Raw genomic sequence first — 7,923 nt, 5'->3', positions numbered from 1 at the left:
GTTCTTGTAGAACACGAAGAAATGTATTATTCATTGTGGTCTTGTGACAAATAACACCTTCTGTCTCTTAATTTTTCACATATCTTCACTCCTTTTCCTCCCTCAGTCCTTTCTAGAGAATCCTTTTTCATCTGCTTGTGTTTTCACACTTCTGTTCATGCGCTCTGTGGATTCATTATGGTAAAAAAAAACCAACCAGGGATTTGACCAGAAAACGGTGATGACAGATCAGCTTGTCTAAAGATGTGAAAACCAAGACTAGATTCCTGTCCTGATAAAAGCTAGATGAGCCTTTAAGTATAAGATACACATGCTTGAGAAAGATAACATGCTGGAAATATTCACACATGTCAGCTTGTGCTGGGCAATACATAGCAACTACATCTGTGTGCACAAAATGCTATGCAATAGAATGAGAGAAAAATCAGAAAATGGGTTAGGTAAATCCCTTGTTGCTCTTGGGTACCAATGGATTCATCCACAGATTATTCTACTGACTAGTTACTGACCTTTAAGAGTACACATACGTGTGGTGTCATTGTTGTTGTTGTTAAGTGCCTTCAAGTTGTAGGCGACTCATAATTGACCCTATGAACGAAAGACCTGTACACTTGTATAACTTTCATCCTTTCTCCAGGTTCATAGGGTTTCTGGAGGCAAGCTATTTCACAAGTGGATGCCACTCCTGTTTCCAAGCTTGTTTTAATCAGGGAGCTCCACCCAACACCAACCACCTTGGATAACCATTATTGCATTTGACACATCAGTGTCACAATGTTCAGCTTCACAGTCACCATCGGTTACCTCTGGACAGCAAGTAGACACACCACGGCTATATGACCTACAAGAATGTTTAACCAAAAACAGTTAAAAACAGACTTAGAAGCTGTTTTGCATAGTGAGGCATTATGTTGCTGAAGTGCTATGTAGATGATAGACGGTGAGTAGATCAACTCAGCTGCTCAGGTTAATGGTGCTGGAGAGTTAGAGGAGCTTTTCTATCCCTGGCTGGTCCAGTTTCTCTTGTCATTTGACAAATGGATCTTCCTTTCAAAGAAATGCCAGTACATTACTTATGGGACAGAAATAAATCAATAGGATACATCTTTTGCAGTAGATTAGATAGATTTGAGTTTTATTCATGAGAAACAAAAAGGAAGTCAACTCCATTGGAATAAATAATAGTTTGGAATCTGGGGTTGTAAGTCAATTAGCTTGAACCCTTTATCCCAAGGTTATGCAATGAAAGCATATTCAAAAGTTGAAAATCGGGTATGGTCAGCAAATATTTCATTATTTGGAGCCTCTAATTCTTTGTTTTGACAGACAATGGCAGGCTACTGTAAATTAGTGGAGGGAAATTACTACATAAATACAAATGTAGAAATACTCTGGTGGCCGGTAAGGAGTTGTGCTGCTAACTCAACAGCACACAGTTCAAATCCACCAGCTGCTCTGTAGGAAAAATATGAGGAATCTCCTCCTTTCTAGTTAACTGTCTCTGAAAACGCACCACAGGGGCAACTACAAGTCGACTCCAAGTCAAAGGTATACAGCAACAATAAAATAGGCAATGTGGCTTAAGTGGAAAAGAGTCTTGTTCCCAACCAAAAGGCACAGGTTTCAAATCCACCAGTTGCTATGTTGAAAAAAGATGGGCAATCTCTTCATGTGTGGTTTACAGCTTCTGAAAGTCTACTGGAGAGTCAGCTATGAGTTAATTCCAAAATAACGAAACATAGCAGCAACAGCAAGGAACAGATACACAAATTAAGACTGTGACACATTCGAGATTAAGGGGTACAATAGTGAAGTGGGTTGTAGGAAGGATGGAGAATTTGAGAAAAATGAGACTGGTCTGAATATTGTAGGTAACATGAGTGGTAGGCAGAAATATGAAGCACAAAGTGTCTATGTAAAATACACACCCACACAAATGCTCATAACATAGCTGTAAAGGGGATACCAGGCTGTATTGTCCAGCTCCCTCTTTGGTGAAGGCTTGTTGGCCTAACTCTTGGGCATCCCGCGGGCCAACACCTCTCAGCTACCAGCTTCTTCAGTGGCATCCCATCTGGAGAGAGCCTCCGTGTAAGTCATGCTATTTCATGGGATCACCACATCCAAGAACTGAAGCAGGAGGCTCAGTTAGCATGTGAGACAAGACATGGCATAGAGCTTTCAAAGTCAGGATGGCAGCTTTCCAATTACATTCCAGTGCTGTCTGAGGTCCTTAGCACAGTAATGAGGGCATAGAGCAGTGGGGCATGGTTGCCTGGAGGTGAGGAAGGCCACATAGGAAGTATTCTCAATGACTGTCCATTCATCTTAGGGAACACTTGTGCTCAGATGAGGAAAGTAACAAGACCAGAAGATTCATTTGCTGCTGAATCTAACTACAGATAATGGGGCACAGGTGGGAGACATCCAGCTTTTGAAACAAGTATGCACTTTCAAATTAACTGTGCTACTATTTGTGGACCTAAATTCTAAAAAGGATTTTTTATTACCAGAGACCTTTGCTGTCAGATTCACTCCCTTTCAGGTGTAGCTTCATCCTTTCATAAATGAGGTTAAGGATAAATAACAAAACCATCAGTTGGAGCCTGGCTGCAGCTGGCTTAAATTCCAGCTCACCTTGCTGTCCCTTCATTTCTATCCATCTCTTCCATCAGCTGCTGGTAGGATAAGATCAAGAGTGACATTAGGGACATCAGTAACCAAGCCCACCGTCATTGAGTTGGCTCCAATCCATGGTGACCTTCCATTGGGTTTCTGAGGCTGTAAATCTTTATGAAAAGACGGCCTCCCCTTCTCCTAGAGTGCAGCTAATGGACTATGGTTCTTTGAGTAAAGAGGCTAACACACAACACATTATTGTCTTAGGAATACAAGATGATGTTAAAAAGGAAAACTTGGGGCTTTCTGTTGCTTTCTATCTGCTACAGGAACTTCAGTAGGTAGAGGAACCTTTTTTTATTATTGCTGGTATTCTGTTTTGTTTTTATTTCTTAGTTTCTTTTTTTTTTCTAGTTCTCCTGGTGATTTCAGGATCCCTGATGGCACACTGGTTAGAGTGCTTGGCTGCTAACCAAAATGTCAGCAGTTCTTAACCTACTAGCTGCTCTGGAAACAAAGAGGTGACAGTCGGCTTCTGTAAAGTCTTACAGCTTAGAAAACTCTCTGGGGCAGTTCTACTGTGTCCCTAGGATTGCTTCGAGTTGAAACCAACCCAATGAGTTTGGGCAACAAGTAGGAATGAGTTTGGGGTTAACCTGTGGTTAAGGATAAGGAAGCCATGGGTATAAAGAGGAAGGAATGGATCTGGACGCATTTTGACAGAAGAATCCTTGGATGTTGAGGGAGATAAATGCTAGGGATAAAAAAGAAAGAGGCATCAATGATGACTCAGATACTAAATTCAATTGAATAAGGAAATGGTAAGGAAAATTTTGCCCTGGTTGCCTAATTCAGACTTGGTGCTGAAGGTGAGCAGTTTGAACTCACCACTTCATCCATGGGAGAAAGAATTGACAATCAGCTCCCATTATGATTACAGCCTAGAAAGCAGAAAGCCATATAGGGTAGCTCCTCGCTGTCCTCTAGGGTTTTGTAAGTCAGAATTGACTCAGTGCCACACAGAAATGACAGGAGAGTGATGGTAACTTTGTTGGTGACAAGTGGGTACATTTGCTGTCTCTGGGAGATAGAGTTTTCATCAGGAATGGCTGCCAGGCTGTACTGTGTGGGTGTTAAAGAGCAATTGATTTAACCTAAAAGATCCAGAACTGTACTGAGAACATGGTCTTTCCACTTCAAATCTTTTTCCTTTCTCTTCCTTGGAGTCAGAGTATAGTATAAATGATGTGTGGTCTGAGCTCCATTTGAAGGGGCCACCACGGAGCAGTTTCCATTAACAATTTCTAATTTTTTTAAATGTTTTTATTTTTTTATTAATTGATTTTAATGAAAGTTTACAGAGACTTTGGATTTCTATTCACTTATTGTTGCAATTTTCTCCCTGCCCACCCTTAACCCCCCCCTTAACTTTTCTCTTTGAAAAGTAAAAGAAAAAATTCTTTCATTGTTCTTCAAACCCTCCCCACAAGTTAACACAATTTCCAAGTGATCATCCATCAAGTTTAAACCAATACTTCATATTTAAGAAGTTCTGGCTCAAGGATTTTCTTTTCCCATGGCATCCCTCTCACTTCTGCCCTCCTTTCCTGCCCTGTCCCAGTTGGTTCACTCAGCTCCCAGCAACATTCATGGTTCCTGTGGCCCTAATCCTGACTTCCTATCCACCCAGCCAATCAAATACCCTCCTTTTTTTCTGGGATATTTCTAGACTGGGGACAATTTTCTCCTAATGTGACCTTCCAGTAAACTAGGGGGAACAGTTCCCCACAGGAGGATGATGTGGCAGTCTGCTTCTGTAAAGATTTACAGCCATGGAAACCCACCGAGACAGTTCTTCCTGGTCCTCTATAATCAGAATCAACTTAATGGCAGTGGTGGTAGGTGTTTGAATGGGACACAGTTGCAGTGCTGTCTTAAATATTGTTTTCCATACATATACCCCTGCATGGTGTTCACGAAAATGTTCATTTTGTGTTCTTTCTAGCAGCGAGCCAAACAGTGGAAGAGCATAGGGTTTTCTGGACTATGATATTTTTCTTTTTCCTTTTATACTGGTTTACATACAAAGTTCTCAAAATTTGTATACATTGTTTTTCACACCGGATCTTTCCATTTTCATTTACCCATCCGTCCCTCTACCCATCAAATTGTCTTAAAGGGAGCAGATTGCTGGTTCTTTCTTTCATGAATATTTGGTGCCCACAGGACCTAAATAATTTGCAGGGAGTGGGGAGGAATCACAAAATAGAATCAGATAGGAATGGAGAACTGTTCAACATCAAGACACAATCTCGAGTCCCCTGACTTCTGTGCTCAGCCTTGGCGTGGCAGGTTGCCCGGGAATGAGGTGAGGAGAGGTGTTAGGGAGCCATTGTTCTTCGATTCCACAGCCCTCAACTCCTTTGCAGTCAAGTTGGAACCAACTCATAGCAGACTCTCCAGTGGGTTTTCAGAGGCTGTCAATTGCACAGCAAGAGATTGCCCATCTTTCTACCCTGGAGCAGCTGTTGAATTTAAAGTGATTGCCTTGGGTTGGGATTGTAAAACAGGACAAAGGGCAAATAAACCCTTTGTCCCAGAGGACTCTGTGATTGCACTCTTGTTTCATGTGTGAACTGATGTTGCAGGTATCTAATCTTGTAAGTCATTGGTGATGTCTACCAGTCACAGGGCAGGCCCTCAGCTTAAAACTAGTGACAATGGGTCACAGTCCAGCTGCAGGAAGAAGGCAGTTTTCAAAAGTCCAGAAAGGTGAGCTGGTATGCTGAGCATGGTTCTGGTTCCAGTAGGAAGAAGAATGAACCCAGAAGCAGAGTGTTTGCTCAATAAAGGAAACTGTATAAAGGGCTTGTGTTATGTACTGAGGGTGGCAAAATTAACTTCAACCCTGACTAGCTGGTGAGCATTATGCTCTTAATATAGCCCTTACCTGATCTGAATCAAATCAAGTAAATGGTGCATATTTAAAGCTGAACCTGCAGGTTAAAGTGCCATTTTACCAGGTATCTGATAAAGGCAGAGTGATAAGTGTGAACTTTTACCCAGTTCTTGAAGGTCACACAGCCTCTCTACCTGATAAAGAGTAGAAAGGCTATGCTTCAGTATGAACAATCTTCCAAGCATCATGAAAAACCTGCAAACAGGAGAGAACAAAATAGATGAATGGGACCTTCTAAGAATTAAATCCCTATGCCCATCAACAATTTCTCTAACAGGGTAAAAAGGAAAGCCACAGACAGGGGGGAAAAATATTTGATAATGATATATCTGATAAACAACACATATCTTAAATTTATCCAATACTCCAGCACCTCAACAAGAAAAAGCTAAACAACCCAGTTGCAAATGGGCACAGGATATGAGCAGACACTTCATCAAAGAGGACATTCAGATGGCAAACAAACAGATGAAGAAATGTTCAAAATCCCTAGCTTTCAGGGAGATGCAAATAAAAACAACGATGAGATGTCATTTCACCCCAGCAACAACAGCAAAGTTCAACAGAACAGCAAACAATAAGTGTTGACAAGGTTGTGGCGAGATTGGAACCCTTATTCCCTGCTGGTGGAAGTATAAAATGGTGCAACAACTGTGGAAGTGTTACTGAGCGCAAGAGTTCTTTCCGTAGTCAGTTGCCAATAAGACAAATGGACTGTGAGTTCCCCAGCGGTCCCTTGGATCTGTCTCTTGCTTCAGCAGTGTTTGGACGGAACTGACCCAGCGACTTTCCGCCTTCCAGCCTCTGACTACCCTCCAACTTCACCCCCAGGCGTAACCTCAACCATCTCCTATTTTCGGGACCAGCTAACACCTTTTTTTTGTTCATTCCAAAACTTTGACCAACTATGAGCTCTCAGATCCGTCAAAATTATTCCGCCGAAGCAGAAACTGGCGTCAACCATCTGGTCACCCTGCACCTGCGGGCCTCTTACACCTACCTCTCTCTGGGTTTTTATTTTGACCGTGATGATGTGGCCTTGGAAGGCGTGGGACACTTCTTTCGTGAGTTGGCGAAGGAGAAGCGCGAGGGTGCCGAGCTGCTCTTGAAGCTGCAAAACCAGCGCGGCAGGCTAGTCCTCTTCATCCAGAAGCCATCCCAGGATGAGTGGGGTAAAACCCTGGATGCCATGCAGGCAGCGCTGGCCTTGGAGAAGAACCTAAATCAGGCCCTTCTGGATCTGCACGCCGTGGGTTCCGCCCACACTGACCCCCATCTCTGTGACTTTCTGGAGAACCACTTCTTGGATGAGGAAGTGAAACTGCTGAAGAAGATGGGTGACCATCTGCCAACATTAGAAGACTGGGTGGCCCACAGACTGGGCTGGGCGAGGATCTCTTTGAGCGTCTCACCCTCAGCACAACTAGGGGTCTACGGGGACTTGCAGGGGGAAACCTCTGCGTCCCCCTGCCCTCAGCAGCAAGCTTCTCTATCCCACCCTGATATAGAATCTTATCCACCCAGGAGCCCTTCGCCCAAGCCTTGGACCAAATGAAGCAATAAAGCTTTTTGCAACAGCTAAAAAAAAAAGACAAATGGACTGCAATATTCATAAATGCACTTTATTACACAGATCTGGGAGATAGCCAGTCACCTCTGAGACTGCCTTCCCTGTCTGGGAGTGGTCATGGCCTTATATACTAGGGTGAACTCCAGCTCATTTAACGATGCACTTTTGTTAGTAAAAAAAGGTAATTTCTACATCTGAAAAGGACAATTCCCATCTATGTATCAGTAATTCAGGAAGGCCCCAGTTCTCTTCCTGGTAAAGAGGCAGATTAAGATACTGTTTACATATGACTAGAGAACCAGCTTCACCAGCATGTAGGATAGATGCATTTCCTCTTCTGGTAAACAGACAGCTCAAACTACATAACTAAAGACAGGAAACAGAATTCAAAGGCTAAGCAACTGGTTTTGCAGGCTGAAGAAAAAGAACTATAGGTTTTTTTTTTCTTCTAATGCTTTTAATTTCAGTTCTCTAACTTCTAAGTGAACTATTCCATTACCAAGAAAAAAAGTCAAATGAGTAGGAAATTAATTTTCTGAATTCTAGTATAATAAAAACTACAATGATCATGGTTTACAAATGGTTAGGACTTTCTGATCCCCCCCCCCCAAATGGTTCCTTTACTTCCTTCTAGAGGCACTTTCTCTTGTGTCTCCCTCCACCAAATGCTATGTCTTTTTGTTTGTTTGTTTGTTTGTTTGTTTTTAAATTTAGGTTGTTTATTTTTCATTTCAATGAACATCTACAGAGATTTTGGAATTCCATTCCTTCATTG

At 42.3% G+C, this 7,923-nt stretch overlaps 1 pseudogene; it reads left to right on the top strand.

Annotated features, from left to right (window-relative positions):
- The first annotated feature begins 6,485 nt into the window (after window positions 1–6,485).
- Window positions 6,486–7,923, top strand: part of LOC102867232 — a 3,268-nt pseudogene continuing 1,830 nt past the window's right edge.

Source organism: Elephantulus edwardii, unplaced genomic scaffold, assembly GCF_000299155.1.
Source record: "Elephantulus edwardii isolate Elephantulus edwardi_28Jun2011 unplaced genomic scaffold, EleEdw1.0 scaffold00022, whole genome shotgun sequence".
Classification (NCBI taxonomy): domain Eukaryota; kingdom Metazoa; phylum Chordata; class Mammalia; order Macroscelidea; family Macroscelididae; genus Elephantulus; species Elephantulus edwardii.
Note: the sequence above shows the minus strand (reverse complement) of the source record. Positions and strands in the feature narration are given on the sequence as shown.